This window comes from Neovison vison, chromosome 9 (genome assembly GCF_020171115.1).
Source record: "Neovison vison isolate M4711 chromosome 9, ASM_NN_V1, whole genome shotgun sequence".
NCBI classification, from domain to species: Eukaryota; Metazoa; Chordata; class Mammalia; order Carnivora; family Mustelidae; genus Neogale; species Neogale vison.
In genome coordinates, this window is record NC_058099.1 from 2,857,984 (window position 1) to 2,884,776 (window position 26,793).

At 61.8% G+C, this 26,793-nt stretch overlaps 1 protein-coding gene across 4 annotated transcripts in view; it reads right to left on the minus strand.

Moving 5' to 3' along the window:
- The window catches only part of NACC2 (NACC family member 2), a 64,883-nt gene extending 44,303 nt beyond the window's left edge, over positions 1 to 20,580 (minus strand). For 3 of the 4 annotated variants that reach the window (XM_044264551.1, XM_044264550.1, XM_044264546.1), the window contains exon 1: positions 20,512 to 20,580. The gene's annotated coding sequence lies outside the window, so the exon portion shown is untranslated. Of the gene's footprint in view, positions 1 to 18,787; positions 18,829 to 20,511 lie in introns of those variants that run through there. The other variant, XM_044264547.1, reaches the window with a different exon arrangement.
- Positions 20,581 to 26,793: the final 6,213 nt, after the last annotated feature.

A 26,793-nucleotide genomic window follows, 5' to 3' on the forward strand; every position in this document is an offset into this window, starting at 1 on the left:
TTCTCCTTAAGATGCGGAACATGGCAAGGACATCTGCCCTCACTACTCTTAACACAGCACAATACGGCAAGAAAATACACACAGATTGGAGAGGAAGAAATAAAGCTGTCCCTATTTGCTGATGGCTGGATTGTCTACATAGAAAACCCCAGGGAGTCCACCAAAAAAACTCCTAGAACTAGTAAGTGGCTTCGTCAAGGTTACAAGATAAAACATAAACAATTATATTTCTATATACTATTAATTACCAAAAACTAAAAATACAATACTAACCTATGATCATTCAAAAAGATCTACATGTAACGGGTGCCTGGCTGGCTCTTTCGGTAGAACATATGACACTTGATCTCAGGGTTCTAAGTTCCAGCCCCAGGTAGGGAGTAGAGTTTTTTAAAAACACGACATCTAAATAAAAACAAAAGATGTACAGGACTCGTATGCCGAAAACCTCAAAACGACGATGAAAGAAACCTACATCCTAGTAAACGGAGAGACATACCATATTCTTGGACGGAAAGATTCTCCCCCAAAGAGTTCTCCCCAGATTAATAATTCATGTTTAATGAGATCCCACCAAACCTCCAGCACGTTTTTTCGTAGAAACAGACAAGATTAACCTAAAATGTATCTGAAAAGGCAAAGGAACTAAAATAACTAAGAATATTTTTAAAGATTTTACTTATTTATATGAGAGAGAATGAGCACAAGCAGGGGAGTGTAGGGACAGAGGGAGCGGGAGAAGCAGGCTCCCCACGGAGCAGGGAGCCCGATGCAGGACTCAATCCCAGGACCCCACGATCATGCCCCGAGCTGAAGTCACTTAACCAACTGAGCCCCCACAAGGGCCCCCAAGAGACCTAAGATGATTTCTAAGAAGAGTTCAGTGGGAGGAACCAGGCTGCTTGATTTCGGGGCTACAGACAGCTACAGGTAACGAAGACAATGCGAGACAAGACAGAGACAGATCAGGGAACAGAAGAGAGAACCCTGAAGACTCACAAAAAAGCCCAACGAACCCTTGACAAAGATGCAAAAGCAAAGTCAGCGAGGGAAAGCCAGTCTTTTCAGCAAATGGTGCGGGGCCAAGTGCAAACCCAGAGGCAAACCCAACGAACCCTGACTTCATACCGTGGACGAAATTAATCCAAAATGGACTGAGATCGGCATGTGATTGAAAATGAGAAAAAGGGACCGGGGAAGAACTCCAGAATCTGGGCTAGACACAGCGCGCTTCCCTAAGCAAAAACTCGTAAACTTGACTTTATCAAAATTTTAAACTTTTGCTCAGCCAAAGACCGTTAGGAAAATGAAAAGACGGTCTCATACGCGACCAAGGGTGAGTACACAGGCTACACATCTCGACAGGGTAACACAGTCCGACTAAACATCGGGCAAAGACACGGAGACATTTCAGAGCACGGGACATACAGACGGCAGACAAGTGTGCGGAAGGTTTCACAGCCAACCGGAAACGCAAATGAATGCCTCCACAAGAGACACGACCAAAGCACCAGATGCCGGTGAGGATGGAAGGCGGATGGCTGACCGGAGAGACCGCGGTGGTCGCCGCCAGAGGCTAACGGGACCTGGGCTGGAGGGACCCCACGCGTCTCCTGGGGACAGTGCCCTCGGCCAGATCCGATCCATAGACCGTAAAATTCACCCATTCCTTTTTGTGATCAAATGACATTCCCATATAGGGTTACACAACGTCCTTGTTTCTCTGTTCTGACCATTCCCAACGGCACGTGAATCTAGGAACATCTCAAAACACAAAGTTTAAAAAAAAAAAAAAGTGACTGTGTTGGTTTTTGGGGTGTCAGCATAAAATAGGATTCCAGAGTCATTGCTCCCTTCCACATCCCGGAGCACCACTTGTCCACACCGTGCAGCCGCGTCCAGCCAGCTCCACACGACCGAGACGGCGACCAGGAAGCAGGGGTTTCAGCCGACCTCTCTCACCGCGGGTGCGATGGGCTCATTCCCGGCCATCTGACGAGGTGTGAAAGGCACCGGGACAGCCGTGGGTGGGTGTGTGTACGTGTGTGCTCGCACGCTGGAGGGGCTCCCGGGGGGCGTGCTCTGGCTTTGCCCGGTGCTGGGACACGGGGCACGACGGGCAGGTCCACTGCTCACCGCAGCCCCTTGGCCAGAGAGAAGGTAGTCACCGAGTCTGAAAGTGTCAGAGCACAGGACACGATCGGCCCAGACGCGGGTCTACGGACGCGAGGACACTGAGTGGGGTCCTTCTGTTATGGGGGGAGGGGAAGAGGCGTGTCATCTCCCGTCCAACGTCTGCTTGTTCCAGAGTGTGAAAGGGACAGAGGGCAAAACACTTCAAACAGAGAAACGGGGAGCTGGAGGAGGTGGCTGGGAGAGATCCTTCTTTCCCTCGCTTCGTGATGCCTGTCGGTAGTCCCTGAAGGAGGCACGGCATATTACAACGTTGGCAAGTTTGCTCTGTTCTGGTGGGTTATTACAGAACAGAATTGTTTTTAAGGCGCTGGGAGTCCTGGGCTGCCCAGCATCGCACTTCCGTGAGCCGCGACCCGGGGCTGCACCCACAGCGCCCTCCCCCAGCAGGATGCCCCGCGCGCGTCTCTCCTGCAGCCCCCACGCACAGCCCTCCAGGCAGCTCTGGCTGTTCTGCATGGACCACGTGGAGATCTTTTTTTCCCCCCAAGATTTTATTTATTTATTTATTTGACAGACAGAGATCACAAGCAGGCAGAGAGGCAGGCAGGGGTGGGGGGGGGGAAGCAGGCTCCCCGCTGAGCAGAGAGCCCCATGAGGGGCTCAATCCCAGGACCCTGAGATCGTGACCTGAGCTGCAGGCAGAGGCTCAACCCACTGAGCCACGCAGGCATGTCTCCCGTCCCCCCCACCCCTGCCCCTCGTGGAGAGATTTTGACTGGTTTTGTTTGTTTGTTTATTTAACTTAAAGTTCTTCTCTCTCAGGGAGCCCGGGGGGGGGCTCAGTCATTAAGCATCTGCCTTCAGTTAGAGTCATGATCTCAGGGTCCTGGGATCGAACCCCACATCAGGCTCCTTGCTCAGCAGGGAGCCCGCTTCCCCCCCATCTCTCTCTCTGCCTCTGCCTGCCTCTCTGCCCGCTGTGCACTCCCTCTCTCTCTCTCTGACAAATAAATAAATACAGTCTTTAAAAAAATACATGCAGGGCACCTGGGTGGCTCAGTGGGTTAAGCCGCTGCCTTCGGCTCGGGTCATGATCTCAGGGTCCTGGGATCTAGTCCCACATCGGGCTCTCTGCTCAGCAGAGAGCCTGCTTCCCTTCCTCTCTCTCTCTGCCTGCTTCTCTGCCTACTTGTGATCTCTCTCTGTCAAATAAATAAAATCTTTAAAAAAAAAAAAAATTATACGCACACTTTAAAAATAAATAAATAAATGAATAAAGTTCTTCTCTCCCAAAGCAGCGAAGTTTCCTTGCAAAGGTGCTTGTCATTTCTAAGATCATTTAGGATTATTCGATCCACGGGGACCCGGCCAGAGCCAGGCGCTGTCCTGCTCTGTAGAGTGTGGGTCTCCCCTGACGACACGGATTTCGTCTCCTCCACATCAGAGCCTAAAGTGACCGCAGCTGGACCTCCCCCCACGTGACCCCCAGACCCTCTTCTGTAGCTCCCACGAGCCTCTGCCCGCCACGTATGGTTCGGGGCCCACGGCGCTCCCGCTGCGCCCGAGCCTCCCCGCCACCTCCCCAGCTGCCCCGCAGACAGCTCGCTCCGGGGCTGAGCCTGGGCCTCCTTCTGGCCCTCCAGGAGCTCCGGCCGGTCCTTTCCTTACTGTCACCTGTGGCCTGTCTCTGGGGAGGGAGCCGTCATACCCCAGCCACGCGCAGGCCTTCCCGTCCGTCCCACTGGCGCTGCGGGGTCCCCGGGAGAGGAACTGGCCCTGCTCATCAGCGGGGGCTTCTGCTCCCCAGAAGTCGCTGGCCAGGAGCAGGTGACCTGCGAGGAGGTGTGCCACATGGCCACCTCCAGGAAGGGGACCCGGCATCCAGCCACCTCTCTGTCCACGGGGACACAGGCTGCAGACCAAGGCCTACACCGACCACAGGGAGGGTGACGCGGAACCTGAGTGTTGGTCCTGAAATCCTGGGCCCGAAAGCCCTCCCTCCCTGCGGAGGCCAGCCCCGAGCCCCTCTTCTGTACACGGGGTGGGGACATTCCCAAGCGAACGCGGTGCTCTGCGTGAGCGCCTTCTCCCCAGTCTCACAACTCAGAAGCTAGTGCCCTTCCCGGGCTGCTCCCCGTTTCCGGGCCGCTCGCCCTTTCCCGAGCCACGTGCAGTGTCCCTGCAGAGCCTGCCCCCTCGCCCCGATGAGCTGCACCAGGCGACCGTGCGGGCTGACTGCGAGGCCCAGGCAGTCAGGGCCCAGGGTCTCCGGAACACCGACAGGCTCCCGGGCTCTGCGGGGGAGAGTGAGGAGAGCACAAGGATCCCCTGCCGTCATCGAGGCTGCTGGGGCTCACAGGCTGCCCGGCACCAAGGCCATCGGGGGCCCCTGCCGCTCCGTGCAATCGAGCCGATGGAACACAGCCAAACACACCTTTTGAAACTGTATTTGGAGGCGCCTGGGTGGCTCAGGGGGTTGAAGCCTCTGCCTTCGGCTCGGGTCATGATCCCAGGGTCCTGGGATCGAGTCCCGCATCGGGCTCTCTGCTCAGCGGGGAGCCTGCTTCCTCCTCTCTCTCTGCCTGCCTCTCTGCCTACTTGTGATCTCTGTCTGTCAAATAAATAAAATTGTTTAAAGTTTAAAAAATAAATAAATAAAACTGTATTTGGAGATCTTTCAGGAGCACAAAAGGGTCCTGCTAAGAACAACTTTCCGAAGCTTGGAAAGACAGCAGAGGGTTAACCGTGTGCCCCTCCCGTGCGACAGGAGGAAGGGTCCGCAGGCCCACCCAGGACGGTCTCACGCACAGGTCAGTTCAGATCCCCCGCCTGACCTGCTGTCTGACGTTCGTTACGCCCCAGATCATGTGTGTCGGCTCTTAGACTTGTGCCCGAAAAAGACACAGATGATGATTTCTGTCCAGGAGCAAAGAGAACCCTGAAGGCTCTGGCTTTCTTGTCCTTGGGGACATTAAGCAATTTCGTAACTAACTGAACAGCCGGACCCCAGCATTCTTTCTTCGGTGACTATAAATACTATAAATACTCAGTTCCTCAAATGCTCTTGGAACCAGCTTTCCCGTCCACACCACCGAACATAATTCAGGCTTAAAAAGGAAGGAAATCCTGGCACCAGCCACACCGCGGATGAACGAGGAGAACGTGGTCCCCAGTGAGGTCCGCCGGGCAGAGGGACTGATCCTGAAGGATCGACTCCCACGAGGCCCTGGAGGAGTCGGACCCACAGACACCGGGCGGGGGCGGGGGTCAATGTCTAACAGGACAGAGTCCAGCGTGGGCAGACGACCACGTGTTGGGGATGGACGGAGGGAGGGTGCCCAACGGTGTGAACGGGCTCACACCCCCGGACTGTGCACTTAGAAATACTTAAGATGATAAATTTTAGGTCACGTCTATTTCACCATTAAAATTTTTTATGTAATAATCCGTCAAACTTCCGTGTGAAAGGTACGAGAGTCAAACGTCAGGCACAGAAGAAACACATGGCTTTTGGTAAGAAGGTCCCGAGCAGGACACACAGCTCCAGCCATTAAGGAAGAGGCTGGTGAACCGCCTCGCACAGAAATCGAGAATTTGAAAGACTGACGTGGAGACAGGACCGACGAGGAGGAAGAGACACGTGCCAGACCTATAAAGCCAAGGACTTGCGATCAGAACATCTCAAGAACTCCACAAGCCAGTCTAGCAGGAAGGGGGGAGCAAGCCAAGACCAGACACCAGGGGGCACATCCAAAGGCACCCAAGCAGAAGGCAGGGCAGGGTTAGTCACCGGGGAGACGGAGCAAGGCCTGTGGGGGGCACCTACCTGTACCCCCCCATGCCCCAGGAAGAGGCTGCCGGCCAGCACCCCCAAGCAGGACCAACCCCAGAGCCCAAAACAAATCAGCTGCTGAAGACAAGGGAGTCCCAAGGGATACCTGTCCAGCAAGCACGTCCAGGACAACAGGTGCCCACGGGGACGCAGTGATGGCCGGGGCGCAGAGTGAAGGGAGCCGCACCCCACGCCCTCACCGGAGGCTCGACACCAGCAAACCCATCCAGGTGCCGGGAGCTCGGCGGGCTGGCAGGCGGGCTGCGGGGACAAGGGTCCAGGAGGGCGCTCTGACTGCACTCTCCGCTTCCCCCGCCCCGCACACCCAGCTGTGTGGCAGCTGCTGAGGAACGGATCCAAGTCCGCACTTGGGATCCGTGACCGTTTCTGTACGTCATACGGCCAGGCGCGCCTAACAGAGCAGGTGACCGCCGCAGCCTGAGCACTGAGGGATGGGGACAGCCGCCGAGCACTCCACGCCCCACACCGTGCCTTTCGGAGCAGGAAGTCGGGAACGTGATGTCACTGTATCCCCGCTTCTGAGAGGAACATTTCTGCAAGTTATCTCAACAATCCATGCACGCGTTTTTTAAAAATTACTCTTGGGGGGGGGCAGAGGCTGCGTCCCCACACCCCCACCCTGCACCGCAGCCGGGGGGGCTCCGCAGGATGGCCACCCCCTCAGCCAAACTCCCAAGACCCCAGAACTCCATGTCCCCCGGGAAAGCTGACATAGGGGCAGGGGCTCAATGATCCCTGTCTTACTGCCTGTGGCCGCAATGTCCAGGTCCTGCTGGCTTTTCTACCTAAGCTCCAGAGCGACACCCCGTCCTCTTACAGACCGGGAAATCGAGGGTCTGAGCTGGGAAGGGACGGGCTCGCTGGCCCAGGAACCGGACGTGCATCTCGAGAGCAGATCAGGCCTCCTGGTCCAGGCAGGATTCGGAGAGTAAGTGCTCCTGGGCCACAAGCCACCAAGGCCATATGGGCCAGAGGGACCCACCCCAGTGCCAGAGAGCAAGTGGGACAAGCGCCCAGGCATGGGGGGCCGAGGTGGTGGGGGGGCCAGGGCGCAGTCCTGTCTCCACCTCCTCCCGAGGCAGGGTGCCCAGGAGACGCCACGACGCAGTGGGGAGGCCAGGGGTCAGCACGGGACCCGCACCTGTCCCCGAAGCCGGGAGAGCTGGCGCCACCGCCGCCAGCCACCGTCACTGTGCCCGCCGCTGCCGCACCTCCCCGATCCCTAACGGTTCCCCTGGGAGCACTGAAGGTAAATATGTTAATTTGACTTCAATCATGGCTTTTTAAAACAAAGTGCACACTCTATCAGTTTAGGGCAGAGAACCTGAAAACCACCCACTTGAATGTCTGGGCATTCCTCCCGGATGAGACCAACCACGAGGAACCACGAGGAGCCACAGTGAGAGCCAAGGGCCACAAGGAGCCTGTGGGGACACGGGGCCAGGCCAGCCAGCTCCCCCGTGGGACCAGCTACCAGTGTGGCCGTCCGGCTTCTCGCAGGGGACACCTCACACTGGCTCGGCTCCCGTGGGGCAGAGCCTGCAGACCCCAGGCTGCCCAGGACACCCTTGGGTGGGCCCCGGCTCCCTGGCTCTCAGCCTGTGACCCGTCAAGGTACAGCCTGGACAAGGGACACCTGGCCTGCCCTCCTGCCAAAGCAAGCAAGAAAAGGGGGAAGCAGTGTGGCCTCTGGGACGAAGGCGGAGGCTGGGTCCACGCACAGTAGAGTCCCACTTGCGGCCACAGGGGCCTCCCTTCCTCTGCTGCCCTGGGGGGCTCCCGTCCGGGGAAAGCTGCGTGGTCGGCTCTCCCCGAGTCAGCCCACCGCACTGGGCTCTTAAACTGTCATCAACTCTACGGCAAACGCACAGACCACCCCCACCCAGGTGTGCAGAATGCAGCCGACAAAGGAAACTGTGTGGGGCTTTCACTTACCTTACTCTAGGGGGGGCAGAAAGCAGACCAGGTGGGGGTCTCCTCTCCAGACACAGTCGGGGCCCTCTGATTTCCCAGGCAGAAGGAGCTCAGGGAGAGCACAACCACCCGGACCCGAGCTGGACCGCCACAAGACTCAGTAAAGCACCTACCCCACGCGGCGGGCGGGCACCACGGCCTCCCAGACTGGCCGGGACCTCAGTGACAGGTGAACAGACCCCATTTCCAGCACGAGTGTAAAGCTGACTTTATAGCTTCAAGAACAAGTGAGTAACCGCACCGCTGTGTTGTCGATGGCCACAAGGACAGCGTTTCTGGGCCCCAGGCAGGCACCAGGAAAACCCACTGGTCACGCCTCCACCAGGAGCAGCCCCCAGCCCAGGCCCAGCGGCGTGAGCAGGAGCCCGTGTGCATGGGGACGGCCTTGGAAAGCCCCTCCCAGGGATGGCTAACCCCATGGGTGGCTGCTCCAACAAAAAGAAGGGGCTGACCTACAACACCACAGCCCAAGGTCAAGGATCTCCAACAGTCTCGGGGGAAGAGACATGACGTGGCCACGTGTGTTCATCTATTCCAGGACAAGGAACCGGGGAAAGAGTTCCCAAGGGCGGACACCGAACCAAACTCAGGACCCAGATGCCCACCTGGGGAACCTCCAGGCCCCTAAGCCACTGGAAACGCAGAGGGAGAGAGGTGGCCGGAGGCCCAGGCCAGCCAGCTCGACAGGGGCTCCGAGCAGAGGCTAGACGGGGTCAGCCTGTGTGTTAGCCGAGAACCTGCCGACACGATCACCACCAGCAGCTGGCGGGGGCCTCTGTCCCTGCAGTGTCCCTGCTTGGTGGCGGCCTGGAGGACAGGGACGGCATCTTGAGGCCGGTCACCTCAGACGTGCAGGGCGCCCGCCTCCACGGCGGGCTTGAACGAATTCCCTCGTGGGGTTTCTTGGAAATCAGCGACTGTAATGTAATCACAGCTGCTGGGGCTGCCCGTGGCTCCGCTCGGTTGTAACTGTTACGAAAGCGCAGTTAAGAAACAGGGAGGACTAACGGAAACCAGGAACACTGGCCGGCCCGCCGAGGGGCGAGGGGCGGCCCCACCTTGTGGCTGTGGCCTCAGCCGCCACTGCGCCACTCCCCCGAGACCAGGACACCCGCCCCTACCTAAGGGTCCCCGGGAGGGGGGGGGCATCCTGACCCCGGCAGTAGCCCCCACCCCCCCATCCTGCCTGCCTAGCCGGAGGACCTGCCCCTGTAACCAGGCAGATCCGGGATGGGGGCAGGGCTGGGCGGGCAGCCGGCAACCACCCCCCCAGCCCCCCTGGAGCAGCACTCTGGGACCCCAAGAAAACCATCAGTGGGGACGGTCATCACCATCCCCTGCTCAGCTTTGTCCCTTCCACAAAATGAGGGGAGTATCAGACGCTCTCCAGAGACCCCCAGCCAGCAGCTCCGGGCCAACTCCAAAGTAAAGCCGTGACTGCCCAGCCCCTCTGTTGGGGGGGGTCCCCTCCTAAAATGGCCACAGGTGTCCGAGACAAGGGGAGCAGCCGGCGGGGCCATCCCAAGCCTCGGCCTGCAGCCCTAAGCTGGTGGCTGGACCTCTTGGACACCAGGGCTCCTGTCTCCTCCCAATGCCTCACTGGGGACAGCAGCCTGACCCCGGGGAAGGCTGACCCACACGCACCCCAGCCTGGGGCGCCCTTGCCTATAAAGCCCAGAGCACGGCACCCAGAGTCAGGGAGAGGCACCAGCCTGCCCCGGGCAGCACCTCCCTGAGAACACCATGACCCCTGGGGCCATCGGTGGGAAGATCTGGGCCTCCTGGAGCCCTAGGGACAGGTCCACGGTGCACGGTGCCCCTCGGCGGCCGGTGGGCCATGCAGAGCCCCGGCCCCCTGTCCTGTGCACCCAGCTTAACGCCCCCCGTGGGGCTGGCTGGCAGCCCAGCAGTCCTGCTGGCCATCCTCGAGCCCTGGGTGCTGGCTTCCTTCCTTCTTCCCAAAGAGAAACATGTCTTCCAAGAGTGGCTAATTTCATTTTGCTAACTTCACCTTCGTGTATGGCCCCCTTTGGGACTAGGACTTTCTGCTGACTGCCTCAATCCCATCAAATCTTGGTGCAGGAGCAATGGCCCTGTCTTCCGGCTACAGGACCTCCTCCTCCATCTGAGCTGGGCAGACAGGACGGTCACCAGGCTCGGCGGCCCCACTCCAGAGCAGGACCCCACATGTGCTGGCCCGATCCCAGGCTGGAAACCCTGCGGGCCCCCCTCTGCTCCAGAGATGGAGACCACCCTCCCCGACACCCAGAAGAAGGGAGCCCAGGAGGAAGGTCAGAGGCACAACCAGGGACAGAGGGACATCCACCTGCTCAGGCGGTCAGGGGCCGGCTCTGCTGTTCTGAGACTAAGGGCAGGAGAGAGCAAGGGGGTGGCATGGCGGGACGGGGAACAGGGCCTTCGCCCCTGCACTGCTGGCTCACGATGTGATCTTACTGAAGCCACGGTCTCTGCAGACGTGGTCAGTCCAGTCAAAAGAAGGTCTCACCGGCTCGAGGGGGTCCTGAAAAGGAGCTGGGGACACACAGCGGAGCGTGGCCAGAGGCAGGATGGGAGGGGTGCGGCATGAGCCCACAGGTGGAGGGCACCCACTGCCCTTCACCCGTGGGAACACACGTAGCAGACAGAGTGTCCCCCAATGACATGAGGCCACCTCTGGCGGACAGGACAGTCACGCACCGCGGCCTCCCCACCCGAGATGCACCGCCGGGAGCCCGCTGGCTACTGCACATTAGCCTCAGACAAAGCCAGGCTGGGAGGCATTCTGCAAAACCGGCCTGGATTCCAGAGCCAAGAAAGAGCACGGAAGGTTCCAGACTGAGAGAGCCTAAGAGACACGGGAAGGCTCAGACACGTCAGAGCACACCCACGCTCACAGCGGCATTCTTCGGTAAGCCCAGACGTGCAAATGAGCCAAGTGTCCATCGACAGAGCAATGGGCAAGCGGACGTGGTCCGTCTACGGCGTGGAACGTGGCTCAGCCCTAGAAGGTGGGAGCCCACGCGGTGCTCCGTGAAGGAGGACACCGCACTCCGTGAGAGCAGCCGGACACAGAGGGACAAACGCCACAGGATCGGCCCCCGTGAGGCTCCGGGACCGTGGGACCCACAGACACCGGGAAGGGAGCTGCTGTCTTGCAGGGACCAGTTTCCTACTTGTCCGAGGACAAGTCCCGGAGGTGGACAGTGGCCGGTCACTTGGCATCACTGAACCACAAAACTTCAAAAACGGTCAAGATAGCGAACGCGATGTTGTGTTTCCTGCAACACTCCAGGAAGAAAAAGACTCAGAGGCGGAGAGCAGGCGCTGGGGCTGTGGACTGGGGAGGGGCAGGGGTGAGCTGGGGGGCGGGGGCTGGGAAGGGGGGCCCGTGTGTACTGGGACGCAGTCCAGTCTGGGCAGAGGACCACGGTCTGGGGACTGACGGAGGGGACAGACAGAGGGACGGCGCACGACAGTGTGAGTGGCCTGACGCCCCTGGACTGTGCACTTAACACTGGTTAAAATGACAAAATGTATACATAAGCAACTAGAATTTTTCTGAATTACAACGTTGAAGGCAGCCCTGGCCTGTGCTTGGACCGTGGGCCCACAGCGCCGCCCCAGCGGCGAGGGGCGACGCGGGCTGGCGCGCTCAGACTCCACCAGGAGCCGCGCACACGGCACGCGGTGACCACTCAGGGCAACTTACTGTCAAATCATCCCAGGAGCTGTTTTCCTTTCCATTTTCCTGAGTTACTAAGAATCTGACAAGAGACCGAGAGCAAAACCACTGGGCAGCCCCCCACGACCCGGGGGCCTCACTCTGCAGCCCGGCCTGGCCCAGGTGGGTCTGCGTGGCTTGGAGAGGCGTCCGGAGAGACGGGGACCCTGCTCTCCACCAAGGAAGGCCCCAAGGCCCGCACCTCATCTCTCCAGAGCCAGCCGCCGACTTCCTGTAGTCCTGGGACCAGGAGTGGGGGGCCCCTCGAGGTCTGGCCTGGTGTGGACCCCAAGGACAGCACCGGCTCGGCTCTTGCTCCCACACCCCACAGCCCCAGCCCGTTCTGGGGACCCACCTCCTCTCCTGGATTACCTCCCCCTCACTTCAGGAGCTCACTTTTCTTCTGGGGGGATGGAGGACGGGCCAGAGGGCCCCAGTGGCCCCAGTCTGTGCCGCATTTGGGAGCCAGCACACAGCCAGGCCCAGCCCTGAGGACTCCTCTGTGACCGACACGCCTTTCCTGGCCCTTCACGTGACAGAGACTGGCCAACTAAACTAGGTTACAACAATTAACACAAATTCTGCCTCCTGTCCCGAAACTTACATAACCAGACACTGTCTCAGGAAACTTCCTCCGCCCACGGCCCCATTTCCTGCCCTCGACCCCGGCTTCAATCCCGAAAACAAAGGTCCTTCTAGACATCCCAACTGATATTGACCCTTCGGCCCCACCGTCCGTTACTTGTCAGCGCAGTGGCCGCTGTCTTTGTGTCTGGACGCCCACCCTCCCAGGCAAGCACAGGGCAGAACCACACGGCCTGTCTCAGCAAGCCCACCCTTGGCCGCCAGGCACGGGAGGATTTCTGTGACCACCCCCCACCCCACACACACTGGACTGACAGCATCTCCTGGACTCACGTCCACCCCGGGGCTCAGAGCGGGACATTCCCTGGAGATAGGGTCTTTGCGGACGTGATCAGTTAAGGACGGAGACGATGCTGTCGTGGACTTGGGGCGGGCCCGGCCCCCATGACCGGTGTCCTTATCAGAAAAGGGACATTTGAACACAGACACACAGAGGGAGGACAGCCGTGTGACCATCGAGGCAGAGACAGCAGAGATGGGGCTACAAGCCAAGGGAGGCCGAGGCCCGCCGGCACCAGCAGGAGCTGGGAGAGGCCAAGATTCCACCCTGAGCCTCCAGAAGGAACCAGCCGGGCCCACGCGACTTTGGGCTCTGGCCTCCAGAATGGTGGCGAGAACAAACTCGTGTCACTGAAAGTCACCAGGGGTAGGGTCAGCTGTTGCCGGGGCCACACCCACCGGGTGCCCACACGGCTCATGCCTTCCCTGCCCGCCTGACTTCCCCCCCAACACAAACATCACTCCCCTCCTGGAGCCCACAGGACCCAAGGGAACCCCTCACAGCAGCAATCACAAAATGGGGGGGTGAGGGGGGAGGATCTCTGCAGGAAAGAGAGAAGCACCGGGTCGTGGGGCAACAGCAGGCCGGTGACAGCCCTCTAGCCAGACCCTCAATTTGCCCCGACCATCACCATCCCGGCAGCCAGAAAGGGGTATGTGCCTCGCGTGTGCGCCTCTTCAAAGCTCTTCCCCATTTTACATGTGGGGAACCGAAGGCCCGGGGAGGCCACCGTGTTTACCTCGGGTCCCACAGCAGCACAGTGAGGAACGGGGTTCAGAAATCCCAAGATGACACACACAGACTCTGCAGAAAGTGGCTACTGGTGGGGCGCAGCCCAGGGACAGCCCTGGCAGTATCCTGAGCACGGTCCCAGTCCTGTCCAGCCCCAGCGGCTTCCAACCCAGTCCTCTTCCTGGCCGTATGACCCCGGGGAGAGCAAGCCTCCTGTCCACACGGGGGGTGGGGGGGGTGACACACCCCTGGCCGGGTCCCTGCCTTCCTGACCTTGCCCACTTGTGACCACACTCATGGGAAGCACGGGGGACCTGAGGCTGTGGGCGCCACCAGGCTTCCAGTTCCAGGTGGACACTATCTGCCCCATGAGGTCAGGGGTGTTTTTACCCCAAACTTGCTCTGTCCAATTTCTTCCAGACACAGGGAAAGGGGACTTGGAAGGAAATCTTGAAGCCATTAAACTGCAGCGGGGGGCGGGGGGGGAACCCCCCCCACCCTACCCCCGGGCTGAGCCAGGGTGCTAAGTCGGCCTTAGCACCCACGGCGGGGCGGCGGGGGGCGGAGGGAAGGGTCTGTGACCTCAGTCCCTCCCTCAGGGAACGACAACTGCTTGGGGCTCATGAACCCCCAGGTCCAGCTCCTCCCAGATCCGGTCACAGTGAACCACACCACGGGGCTGTCTGCACGGATCCCGGGGACCTCTGGGAAGGCCAGGTCCCAGCACAGAGACCATGAGCGCTCCGCAAACATCACGACGCCCCTTGAAGCCTCCACCAGGTCCGAGCTGCCCCTGCTCCTGGTGTCCCTCAGTGTCCCCCTGGAGGCACTGGCCGGTGCCCCACGCCCATCCCGGGAGCAGGCTTCCCAGAGGAGCCAGCAGGCAATTTGCATAATATTCTTTGCAAGTTAATATCAGCCTCTGATAATGATCTCGGCATAGCGTGGAGCGCTGAGGCGGCTGTTACAACACTAAGTAATCATATTTTAAATTGTTTCCCTTTATAGAAAGGTGTTGCAAAAACACACAGACATGAAATCTGTCTGTAGCAGCCCCACTGCCAACCACCTGACCAGCTTCCCGGTGACGGCTGTGACTGCAGCACTGGGGTCCGGGAAAGCCCGCCCCGCCGGCTGCACCCGGACGCCGCTGGCCACTGGCCACCCCAGAACCCCGCCTCACCCAGGCCGGGGCACCCTGCCCAGCTGTGGCACCGTCCGCGGCCAGGGCGAGTCCACACAGAGAACTCCGTGGGGGCACCTACCACCCACACTGACCAGGGATCCCAACTGCCCTGACAGGAGGCCAGAGGGGCTCCCCTTCCCCACAGGCCCCAGCCCCAGCCTCCTGCTGGAGACCCCAGTGCCCAGGAGGCCAGCCTTCCGGGGATGCACAATCCTGAGAAAATCCCAGGCTTTGGTGCCTGCCCCGCAGCCTTTCCTCATCCCACCAAAGGCCTGGCTGGCGATGCCCCCGTCCCCCCGCACCCAGCATCTGGGCTCTGCACCTCTCCCCAGGCAGGTGAGCTTAGCCTTGACTGTTGCACACCCACACCCCAAAAGAAGCTCATCCAACACCCCGGGGAGGCCGTCCTGTCCCAGGGACCCACCCCCCACTGAGTGGCTGGTCCGAGGGACCCTGGGGCAGCCGCGGGGGCGCTGGAGCTGGGGGGGCAGGGGTCCCCACCCTGCTCAGAGGGGGAGCCCTCCAGGGGGAGGCTGTGTACTCCCTGCTCCCCCCTCCCTTCGCTTAGGAGCCAGAGCCACCACTCAACCTTTATTTTCTTAAAAGCCTTTTTTTTCCTTTTTATTAAAAAAAAATCCAATTATAGCACAAATCTCTCAGCAGGGGTCAGTGTGGAACAAGCTTAGCCGAAGTTAATGGACACGACAGAGGCAAGATTAATGCCTAAAGGGCTCCAAAAGTTGTATGATGCAGATTTCATTAACATTTTAATTGTAATGTATCTTTTTAATCTTGCCTCTCTAATGGTTTTATACCCAAAAAAAGGGAAGAAAAAAATGCTGACACGACAAAAGTATCGGGATGCTCAATTTCAGAGGCACTCGGCACCGCAATGGAAACTAAATTAAATGAGCAGAACTATGTTAACATTGTGATATTTTAACGGCACAAAAGTCAGGAATGCGGGCACTTCTCCCTTCCTGGCACAGGGACAGGGACAGGGCAAAGAAAGGAGACAGCAGGGGCAGAAGCTGGAAGCCAGGCCGGAGAGCCCCGGGAAAGCCTGCAGGCCAGAAACACCCAGGGCAACGTCCTCTTGCTCCCCAGCCACAGGCACGGGGCCACCCCGCAGCCCAGGCTCCCATTAGCGTCCGGCGGACCAGGAGGGACATGACATCCACAGCACGCAGCCATCAGAGTGTGCAGCCCTGGTGCTGGGGGAATGGGGAGCGGGCATCTAGGGGCATAACACAAGGGTTTTGTGGGGCCCAAGCCGGGGCGTCCCATCCTCAACACCCACAGGCGAGGAGCCCGGGCAGCTCTCCCGGGTGTGGCAGCCACAGAGCGCTAGATCCAACTCCCAAAGACAGTTCCTAGAGATGCACCTGGTCCTGACTGTGGAGGGCTCGGGAGATTTTTATTTGCAATCAACAAACACTCACAGAGCACCGCTGCTCTGCGCGACGGTGTCACCCCAAATCCACCTCCTCTCAGCAACACCCCCCAGCCCACCCCACCCCCAGGCAAGGCCTCCCTCCGGGGGACCTGGGAGTCGGGCAGGGGGCTGGGCCCGGGACACAGCTCACAGCCACACTCGGCTCAAACCCTGTGACTATATATGGGCACTTTCAGGCCCCTACGGTCCCGCCCCCGACCTGCCTGCTTCCCCGGCACACAGGCAGGCGCTGGGCGGGGCCCATCCATGGCCATGTGCCCTCCTGGATGCCAGGGCCCCAGGCCGAGGGGGAGGGGGCAGATTCCTTCAGAGACCCGGGGCCAGCCTCTCCTCCCCCTGGGACAGAGAACAAGGCCTCTGAGGCAAGTATGCCTGCGTCCTCCCCAGAGCCAAGGAGAAGCAGCCTCCCCTTAAAGGGACATGTGCCCCTCCCTGGCTCCGGCCCACTTCCAGAGAGGGGCACCCCGACGGGGCCTCCAGGCTGGGCCCGACCTGCAGTGCTCACCTTCAGCCGGCGAGCAAACAAGGAAGCTACGACTTCACAGGGAAACACACAGGCCAGGGTGGGGCAGAGAGAGGGTGCGCGCAGCATCCAAGGTCACACAGCGCCAGGCGGGATGTGACCTGGGAGAGCTCCTGCCACTGCGTCAGGCCATCCGGCCTTATCGGCTGGAGCCGGGGCCAGCCGGCATGCATGGCAGGGGGCTGGGGAGGGGCCTGCAGAGGCCAGGGGCATGGTCAGACCCCTCCATTCCTTCTCCCACTCCCATGGGCTCCCGCTGCCCTCATCCTCAAGGACACGGCCCCACTCTGAAGGCGCTAACAACCACGGCGGCCACCAGCGAGCCTCACTCCGAAGTTCACGTCCCAAACGTCTATGACCAATTCCAGACCCCTCCGTGTCCACCCACAGCCCGCCAGACCCCCATCCAAGGCCCCACTTCCAAAACCTAAACTCGCAAGCACGAAGGCCAGAGGTCACAGCGGAAGCCCAGCTCCCAGCAGGCAGCAGCCGCAGGAGGCGCGAGGAGAGCGCCCCGGCCGAAGAGCCGGAGAGCAAGGCCCGGTGAGAGCAAGCGTCCACTAGGAGAAGTCCAGATCGCCACGATCCCTGCCCTGCCCTGAGGACAGCAGGGCTCACTGCCCTCCCGGGCCTGCACGCGGGGTCCCTGGAGCTCCGTCCCCGAGGGAGGAACAAGACCTTTCAGGCACCCCAGCGGCAGCCCGCGGCCACACAGACCTCGCCCACAGGTCCCAGGGTGGGGCCCACACACCCCTGCATTGAGATGCAGACCCGAACAGACAACGGGTGTAGCCCCAAGCTGAGCTGCAGAAGCACCCGAGAGCCGGACTGTTCATCTCGGGGAAGACTGGGCGGCTGGCCGGGAGCAGGCCCGGCAGCGGTGTAGCACAGTGCTGGGAGAGCGGCTCCGGGAGGGCCCAGGACACCCTGCAGGCCAGGGCAGGCAAGAGGCCCCACCCAGCCACCCCTCAACCGCCCCGAGGCACTCCCCAGCCCCAGGCAGACCCCAGCCCCGACCAGACCTCACTAGCTCCCAAAGTGGGGCGGCTGAGCGCTGGCGCCGCTCCCAGCAGCAGCTCAGACGAGCTGCGCCTGCCCCTGCCCTGGGACCCCCCCACCCCCAGCAGCAGCAGCACATCACAGAGTCCTGCTCCCTTCCAAAAGCCCAGGCCTGGAAGACCAGCCTCAGGCAGAAACCAAGTGGCTGACACTGCCCTGAACGGAAAGGCAGCCCGTGGCGTCCCCGGATCCTAGCCTCCGCCAAACCTCCCCAGCATGCCCACTGCACAGGGGTCAACGGGCCGTGTTCCTGGGTGAAGGCCGTGACCTGGTGTGGCCTGGGGTAGTGTGGGTCTCTCCCCAGGTCTTCCCTCTCCACCCCTACCCCTTCCAACCCCCTCCTCTCCTCCAGAGCCCACCCCCTCCCCAAGGTGCCCAGAGAAGGGCAGCAGGGGCTCTGGGCACGAACTGTCACTTAAGTCTCCTGAGGACGCTGCCGGGAGACAAGGCCTCTGTCAACAGCTGTTTCACAGGTGAGGAACCAGCTTGGCACGCAGCAGCCAGACAGAGGGTCAGGCAGTGGGCGCTGCCTCCCGCCTCCTTAAGAGCCACCTCGTGCCTTTGGGCTACGCTTCAACAGACCCTGACCACAGCTGCCCCCAGCCTGGGGGGCTGCTCCCACCCCCTATAGTTCCCCCCTCTGGGCAACAGAGTGCAGGGAGAGCCCAGATAGGGGACGCCCAGGTGGAAGGGGCCCGCTGCCGGGGGTGGGGGGGGCAGGCAGCTCTGGGCACCCGGGAGCGAGGCCTCAGGACATGGAGACTTCTCCCTTGGTGAGGGCAGTGCTGGGGCCTGCAACTGGAGGCCTGGTGCTGACCCTCCTCACCCACCCCCAGCCCTGCATTCCAGGAAGTGCAGGCCTCAGAGGCCGTGGTGTGGGGTGGCGCCTTGGGAAAGTTCTGGAAAGGGTCAACGCCACAATTCTCATCTCCTGACCCCAGTGGGTACAAGGCCCACCGTAGCCCAGGACGCAAGGCAGGCAGGTGGGACCTTGAGGCCAAGGCTCACGAGGAACCGTGGCTGCAGATGCCCGCCCAGCCTGTGCCGACACCCCGGCCCGCGAGGCACGCGTGCTCAGGATTGAGCTGGAAACCTCGTGCAGCCCGGGGGCGCCTCTACAGGGCTGCAGGAGGGGGTGGGCAGAGCCGGCTTCTGGTCAGCAACGCCTCTGCCCTGGGTGTGGCTACTGAGCTCAGACCTCTGGGCAGGTGACAAGTGATACCTGGTGTCGTGTGCTCCTCCCGGCAGGCTCGTGGAGAGAGCGGGGACCCCACACCGTGGGTCTCCTCCTCCTGTTTCCTTGACTCCGGCTCCAACCAAGGTGCCACCCAACAGTGGAATGACCCTACTGAAATGCCAAAGGACCTCCTGGGAGGGACAGGCACCACAGGGGGCCACAGGAGAAGCCACAAGGTGGCTCTTTGGGAGGTGGGAGGCAGCGCCCGCTGCCTGACCCTCTGCCTGGCTGCTGCGTGCCAAGCTGGTTCCTCACCTGTGAAACAGAGCCAGTGACAGAGGCCGTGTCACCAGCTTCCTCAGGAGACTTAAGCGAGTCAGTGCACAGAGCCCCTGCTGCCATCTTCTGGGCACATTGGAGGGGGAGGGGACGGTGCTCAGGGGCTCCAGAGAAGGAGGAGGAGGAAGGGGTAGGGGTGGAGAGAGAAGACTGCAGAGGGAACCACACCAGACCAGACCAGTCCGTAGGGTGGGCCCGCGGCCTGTGGGTGCAGGATGCAGGAATGGGGGGGGGCGGGGAGCGAGCGCATGGGCCTGGGTCTCTGCCCCCTCTGCCTGGGGAGGGCCCTGCTTACAGACTGCAGAGAACCAGCAGTTTTCCTCCAGAGCCAGCACACTGGGGGCAGGCAGGACCCCGGCCTCCAGGACCCACTGCCCCCCCCAACTTCCCCCACAGGGGACAGGCTCAGCTAGAACACGCCTACCAGGGGACACACAGCTGGGTGCTCAGGGAGCCCCAAGAATTACCGCTAGAGAGGAGGAGCCCAACAGCCCATGGCGCGCATCATCTCGGAGTTGGAGGCTACGGAGAGGGGGGAGGAGGAGGAGGAGGAGGAGGAGGAGGAGGAGGAGGAGGGCGGGTGCAGGGCAGCGGGCCTGTAAGGCCAGCCCCAGGACACCTACCACCTGCAAGCCCACAGTTTAATTAAAGGGCGGCAGGAGAGAGTTGGCAATCACCAGCCCCAAGATCAAACTTCTAAGAGGCCCGGAAGAGGGGCCTGGAGGTGACCTCTGACCTCATGACCCCCCAACACACACCCCCCCCAACGCGGCAGACTTCGGAAGAACCTGGGTCTTCCCCCTGGGTCATGGGCGTGGGCGCGGGCAGCGGCCTCAGAGGTCACCTCTGAGGTCCGCGGATAAGGGGCTTGAGCACCAAGACCTCAGCTCCGCAGGGTCAGAGCCGCGGATGACAGGTGCGAGCCCCCTCCCGGGGCAGCCGGCCCCCAGGTTCTCCCCGGGCCGGGGTCCGCACGAGGGAGGGACGGGGGGGGGCGGCAGGGACGCCCAAGCCAGCCCCCCCCACCCCGGGACCGGGAGGGAGAGGCGCCGGCCGGGCGGATGCGCAGCCGCGCGGCCGCTCTCGGACCCTGGCCCCGGGCCTCGGCGCGCGGGAGGGCCGGGCCGGGGCGGCGCGCTGGGGCGGGGGCCGGGCGTCCCGAGCGAGGCCCCGCGGCCGCCGGCCGGGAGCGGGGCGGGAGGCGCCCGGGGCCCCGCTCGCAGCCCCGCTCGGGGCGGGCGCGGGCGCGGGCGGGTCGGCGCCTCCCCAGGCCGGGCCCCGCCGCCTCCCCGGGCCGGCGGGCGGGCGCGCGCGCGAACTTGGGCTGCGGGCGGCCGGCGGGCACTGCGGCAGGAGGCGGCCGGGCGCGCCGCGGAGTTTGCGGGAAGTGCGGCGGCGGGGCCCGGCCGGCGGCGCCAAGTTGGGCGTACCTGCGGGCGCCCGGCCCGGTCCGGCCTGCGGCGGCAGGAAGTCTCGTCCCCGCGCTCCGGCTCACATGGACTTTCTCCGGCCTCGCCCAGCACCGGCCGCACCGCGGCGGGCGGGGCGCGGGGAGGCGCCGCGGGCCGTTTAAAGGGACAGCGCGCCGGCCGCGCGCGCGCACTCGCCGCCCTGGGGGTGCGCGCCCCGCCGCCAGGTGGGAGCGGCGACGAGCGGGTGGAGGCGCCCGAGGGGGGAGGGGGCGCGGGGCGTCCCGGGGCGAAGGGCGGGGCGGGGGGGCGGGGGTCCTTGGCCCCTCCGCGCCACCCTCCGTCCCCCGCCCCCCGCGTCCCGCCCCGCGCCGGACCCACGCCCTCCCCCACCCCCGCCCTCTGACCCCCCCACTGACCCTAGCAGCGGGGGTGGGGGGACCCGCAGCGCCCCCTCTCTGCGGCGGCCGAGCCTGCACCGAGCGGCGGCGCGGGAGGGAGCGCATGCCAGGACCGCGGGGATGCGGGAGCGCCGCTGGGCGAACCCGACGCCGGGCACCGGAGCCTCCTGCTCGCGCCGGGAACTTGACCCGGGCTGCTTTCAGGCCTGGCGTGATCCGGGCACACTGGCGACTACTGGGATGCGTTCCCGGCCGTGCCCGCTCCCCTCCCAGCCCTGCGGCTCCAAGTTTGTCCGAGGTTCGTTCCAGTGGACAGAGTTGCGCCTCTGAGTGAAACGGGCCGCCCATCAGAAGGGACCCACGAACGCCCCCCCTTCTCAGTCGCCCCCATCCTAATCTGGGGTCTGGGGTCAGGACAGGCCACAGTGGTCCCCCGGGGCCAGAGGCAGCATGGCTCCCTCCCTCCCACAAGGGTCCTCGTCGGAAAATGAGGGAGGTACCAGAACAGTGATCTTGAGCATGGGGTCGGGAGGAGGAGATTAGCGTGGAGAACAAGGTGTCCACTCGCCTTCCCAGAGAATGTTCTAGACCCCTTGGGAGTCAGAGGCTAGGGCTAAAGCCCTGCCAGCTAGCCAAGGTCATTCATAGGACAATGGTCAGAAGCTGGTCCAAGTACTCTATCCCAACCTCAAGCCGGATTCTTCACCCTGATCACAGACGGACCACCAGCCCCAACTTGCGGGTCTGCACAGAAAACATTCTCCCACCAGCTCACGTTTGCCTTGCCCTGCCCTCTGGCAGGATGAGTATGACACCCCCAGATCACCACTCAGACCCAAACAGGGTTCTGGTTTCCTCACCTCCAGACCAGTGCAGCCTACTGCCCCTTCCAACCCCATGGGGCAGTCTGGCGTGTCCAGGGGGCCTCTCTCTATCCACTAGAGACACAGTCATGTGGTTTGGCATGTGGTCACGTGGCTCCAGAGGTGCAAGGTGAGGGAGACTAAGGTAAACCTCCAGCACCCACCCAGGGGCTGTCTGCAGAAGGCTCTGGAACAGGTGGGGGCTGGGTGCCTGCCCGCCACCCCTGCAGCCTTGGGATTCCTGCTGGCTCCTAAGTGCTCTGGACCAACTGGGCAGTGAAAACACAAACCCCCCCAGCCCTGCCCCCGCATCCGCATCCCTCTGCCCCAGCCCTGACCCTTCTCCTCAAGCCCCCTGGAGATTGGGGCTTCTACGGATGACATGGTGAGCAGGGGCAGACTAGTCTATGGGCACTTCCAGCCCAGGGTGAGGCCACAGAAGCCATCCACTAGGCCACTGAAGTCCTCTCCTGGTGGCCCATGAGGCCCCACAGAAGGTCTGGAGGGGTGACCGCCCCCCCCAGCAGGCAGTGAAGACAGCACCTCGACCTCTATTTGCGCACTCCCTGGGGGCCCTGCTCACCTGGGGAGCTGATTCACACTTCGCACATTCCGATCATTTCCCTCACTTTGTTTTCTAAATATCAAAGGAAGTCTTTCTTCTTTAATGGAGGACATTTGGAAAACACTGAGAAGTTTTAAAAGACAACAGGGAACCAGAAACCCATTCCCCAAGGGTAACTACCAGGATTCTGTGCTGTTTCTGGGCATCTGGATGTGAGTCTACCGCATGAGCACATTTTGTTTTTTATTTTGTAACAAAGATTTTTTATTTGTCGGGGAGACAGTGGGAGGGAACAGAAGCTGGAGGGGGGAGCCCGAGATCGTGACCCCAGCCGAAGGCATTTGCCTAACAACCGAGCCACCCAGACGTTTAAATACGAATGCTTTTTTGCCCGCTAACTCACTTCCAGGCCTGGGCTGCGTGTCCTGGGCGCGCTCTAACTTTATGTTCCGACACTCCCATGAGGTTAGCTCGGTTCCTACTCCTGTTTTGCCAATGAGAATAGCACAGCTCTGGACGAACGTGTAGCCAGCCCCGGGCTCGCTCAGCCAGGGCTCCCAGCCTGGGTCACCAAGGAACTCAGGGTGTGGGCCTGAGCGCCTCGTGTCTCCGCTGTGAGTTAGACGTGGTGAGCAGGTCAGCTTGGCGTGGGCGCTGATAGGCGGGCGGGTGGGCCACAGTCCCCTCCTGAAGGATCTGATTAGCGCCGCAGCCCCTCTGCCGTGCCAAGGGGGGCTTCCTCAGCTCAGGAAGGCGGGGCCTGGTGTCAGATCCTTCGCTAATGCAGAGAGCATAGGGCTTGGGGCGGGTGCGGGGAGAGGGAGGTGACAAGAGATAAATCTGCAAACAGATAAGCCACAGTGGGGGGGTCCTCGGGTGGGGACCCAGGGATACTTGGGAGCAAGGGAGAGAACCAGTGCCTGGCCGCCTGTCTGTCCTCCCCCAGATGCCACAAGCCTTGGTGGGTCCTGCAGGTGGCCCAATGCTCTGTGCAAACCTGACTACCCCGGGGTTGGCCATCTGTCCAGGAGGGATCTGGGGGAGGCAACTTTCTCCTCCCAGGGCTCCTCCAGCCACACATACCCCAAACTCTGCTTCCTCCACGGTTCTGTCCCGGGCGTCCTCCATGAGCGGTTTTGGGGGTCAGGTCTGCGCGCTGTGCCACATCCATTCTGGAAGACGCTGACCTCCTCCATCCAAGGCTTGTCTTGAAGGACTAAGGATGGTCAAACACACCTAGACTCAAGATGCTCTCAGCCAGCTGCCTCCTCGACTGCCCGCTTGGGTGGCTGATGGCCGTCTCCGTGCCATGGCCAGACAGAGTCCCTTGCCGTGCCCTAGGCCTGTTCCCGCCGCCTCTTCTGCTTCAGCAAATGGCCGCTCACCCTTTGGACAGCCCAGGCCAAACACCGGCTTATGGGTCACCTTTCTCCCTTCCCAGGTCCCGTGGGTCCCCTAGGCCTGCAGCTCCACCGTACAGCTGACCCCTTCTCACACCCACCGTCTCTCCGCAGACCCTCCCGGTCTAATCCCCTTCTCCCCAAGTTACTGCAGCAGCCCCAAAGCTGGGGTCCCCCGGCTCCCCCGACTCCGTTGCCCCATCCAGGTCTTGTATCACACAGGACCACAGAAATGCCTCTAAACATGTCAGATCAGAGATCCCCTCTGCTCAGATCCCTCAGTGCCCCCCATCTCCCTCCCACACAGAACTTGAGCCCAAGTTTTTGCAACGGCCAACACCTGGGTCCCCAGCCCACGCTCCCCCTACTTGGTCCTGATGTAGCTCCAGCTCCCAGCTCTGCTCCAGCGCACTGGTTTCTGCGGGGCCTCCAACTGCGGACATCCTTCTGCCCCAGGGACTTTGCACCTGCCGATCCCACGACCCGTACCTCCCCCTCCACCCGCCATGTCTTTGAGACGATTCGCTTCCTTTGGGTCTCTGCCCAGTCATCCCTGGAGACAGATGGGCCGTTGCCCGCTGACTCTCCCTGACCCAACCCTGGGTGCTAATCCACTCTGACACTCACGCCCCCACAGGCACCAGCCCCCATATTATTCACCACCCTAGCCCTGGCCCAGTGGGGTGCCTGGTACAGGTCAGGTGACCATAGATGTCTACAGAGTGTGGGAGCCTGAGGGGTGCTGTGCCCTCAGTGATGAGGGGCCAGAGCCCCTGTCTACCTGTCTGAGTTGGGGGTCCCTGAGTGTCCAGAGTCTTCTGTTGGCAGGACGGGAAGCAGTAGGCAGGGGATCCCAGGGTCAGACCCTGGCCGGGTCTGCTGGCATGAGAACAGACTCCAGCCCTGTAAATGGCTGAGCAGGAAAACGGAGCCTCCCCCAGCAGGTGCACGCAGAGTCCTGTCGGCCTGAGCTGAGTGGGATCTGGGTGCCCACCGCACGTCCTTGCACCTGGGGGCCAGGGCCAGGCCTGCACAGGGGCTGTGAAGGAGGCTGTCTGCCCTCCTTGTCCCACGCTGGCCCGTCGGCATAGAAGCAAGGACGCCGGAAAGCCTTCAGTGCCATGGCGTTTGCTCTCTATGGTCCAGGGAGGAGTTCACCAGAGCCAAAGTAAACACCGGCCTGATGGTGGGTCCCTCACCTTCCCTGGGAAGCTGCCCCGGGTGGGCTCTTCCTCAGCCCCAATGGGGAGCGGCCGGTGGGGGGTTGTCCTGCCATCACCCCAAGCACCCGCGTTCTCAGCAGAGGCTAACTCAGGAACGACCCTGACCCCGAGACCGGGCAGCTGCCAGAAAAGCCATGAGGCTCCACTTCCGGCCCCTCCCCCGGGAAGCTCCGGGAGAGGCCCTGGCCGCCTATGTGCGGCCACACGCCAGTGGCCCACAAAGGGCCCCTTTGTTAGGATCCTGCTCTGTGCCAACCAGGCAGCGCGGCGCGGGGGGGGGGGCACTGACCGCCTGGGCGCTCGGGCCGTCCCCTTGCAGCCAGGGTTGGGCCCCTAGTCTCACCCCAGGCTCGGGGAGCAGACCTGCCTCATCCATCTAAGCGGGGCAGGAGCCAGCGATGTCGCAGACCCCAACCCCCAGACTCGCAGGCCAAGTCCGGCCCCCACTTTGCCCTGTCAGGTTTTGCCCACCCCATCCCCAGTTTTGGATTCGAATCGAGGCCAGCAAACGGTCCCACCGGTTCCTATGGCCTACCCCCTCAGCACGTCTGCCCGGGACCCCAGGCTGGCACTGGGGGAGCCTTCGGGGGGAGCCAGGTCCACAGGTGGAGGGAGCAAGAGCCGCCCACACCTCATGGCCGCCCTGGGCCCCAGTGTTGCAGGATTCTGGTCTTGTGGAGTCGAAGAATGGATCTTGGGGCCACCAAAGGGTGAGGTGAAGCGAAAGTGTATTAAGTGAAGGTGAGAACAGAAAGGAAAGAAAAGGAGCTGTCTCTGGAGGGACCGTCCGCCATGGCTTGCCTGCAGGGCCTCCAGGGTCGGCCTTTTTTTAGACACTGACCAGAGAACTTGGTCAATATCTTGTCTATATCACATAAGGGGAACGGCCTGTTCTAGTGTCAGGAGCACAAACAAGGCATTCCTTCCCAGCCGTCCTTAATGTCTCACCTGTAACACGTCTTCACGTCCGGTTTCTGTGAGCCTGCTCACTAGCTCCCGGCTCCTCTCGCCCTACCCAGCCCTGCTTGCCCCTGACTCAACAAGGCACAGGACACCGGGCAGGGACGCCCAGGGCCCATCTGCCCCAGGGCCCCGGGCCACCGTCCAGCCACTGCCCAGCTCCAGACATCAGGCCCTGGCACCTGTCAGGGGGCAACCTTGAACACAGCCCACACCCCTCCCCAGGAAACTACCTCACTTTGTTCCTGGCCCCGCTCCTGGGCGCTGGGGGGCCTGCGTGCTGGGCAGCACTGTGTGCATTCCTGCAGGAGGGGAAGAACAATGGGAGGTGCTAACAGGTCGTGAGTCTCCAGGCCCCTCCAGCAAAGGGGCCAGCAGCTTAGCTGCCCCAGAGCCAGGCTCCCGGGTCCCTCTGTCATTCCTCCTCTTACCATGGCTCTGGAGAATCAGCAGCCCCTCCACCCCTGGGAGTCCCCCTCTCCCCTCTGGGGACACGCGGGGCTGCGGGTACTCCTGGGGGCCTGAGGCACAGAGGCACGGGCGGTCTCCGGTGGCCCTTTCTGGGCATTGTCACAGTGCTCTCAGAAGTCCCGGGGCGGCGTGCAAGCTCTGGCGGCTCCGGGCCCTGCCTGCCAGGCCCTGCACACTGTCTGTGCGGCGTCCGCATTAGGAGGCATCGGCCCATACCGGAAGGGGGACCAAGCGCGTTCTGTACTGAAACTGGCAACAGACTCCTGGGGTTCAGGCCGTGGTCCCCACCCGTGCCAGTCCATGCACCCCTGCAGATGATGAAGACCCTGTACGAGGGGGATTTCAAACTTCTGTGTTTCTTTTTTTTTTTTAAACTTCTGTGTTTCTGATGGAGAGTCTGCTTGTCCTGCAGACACAGGA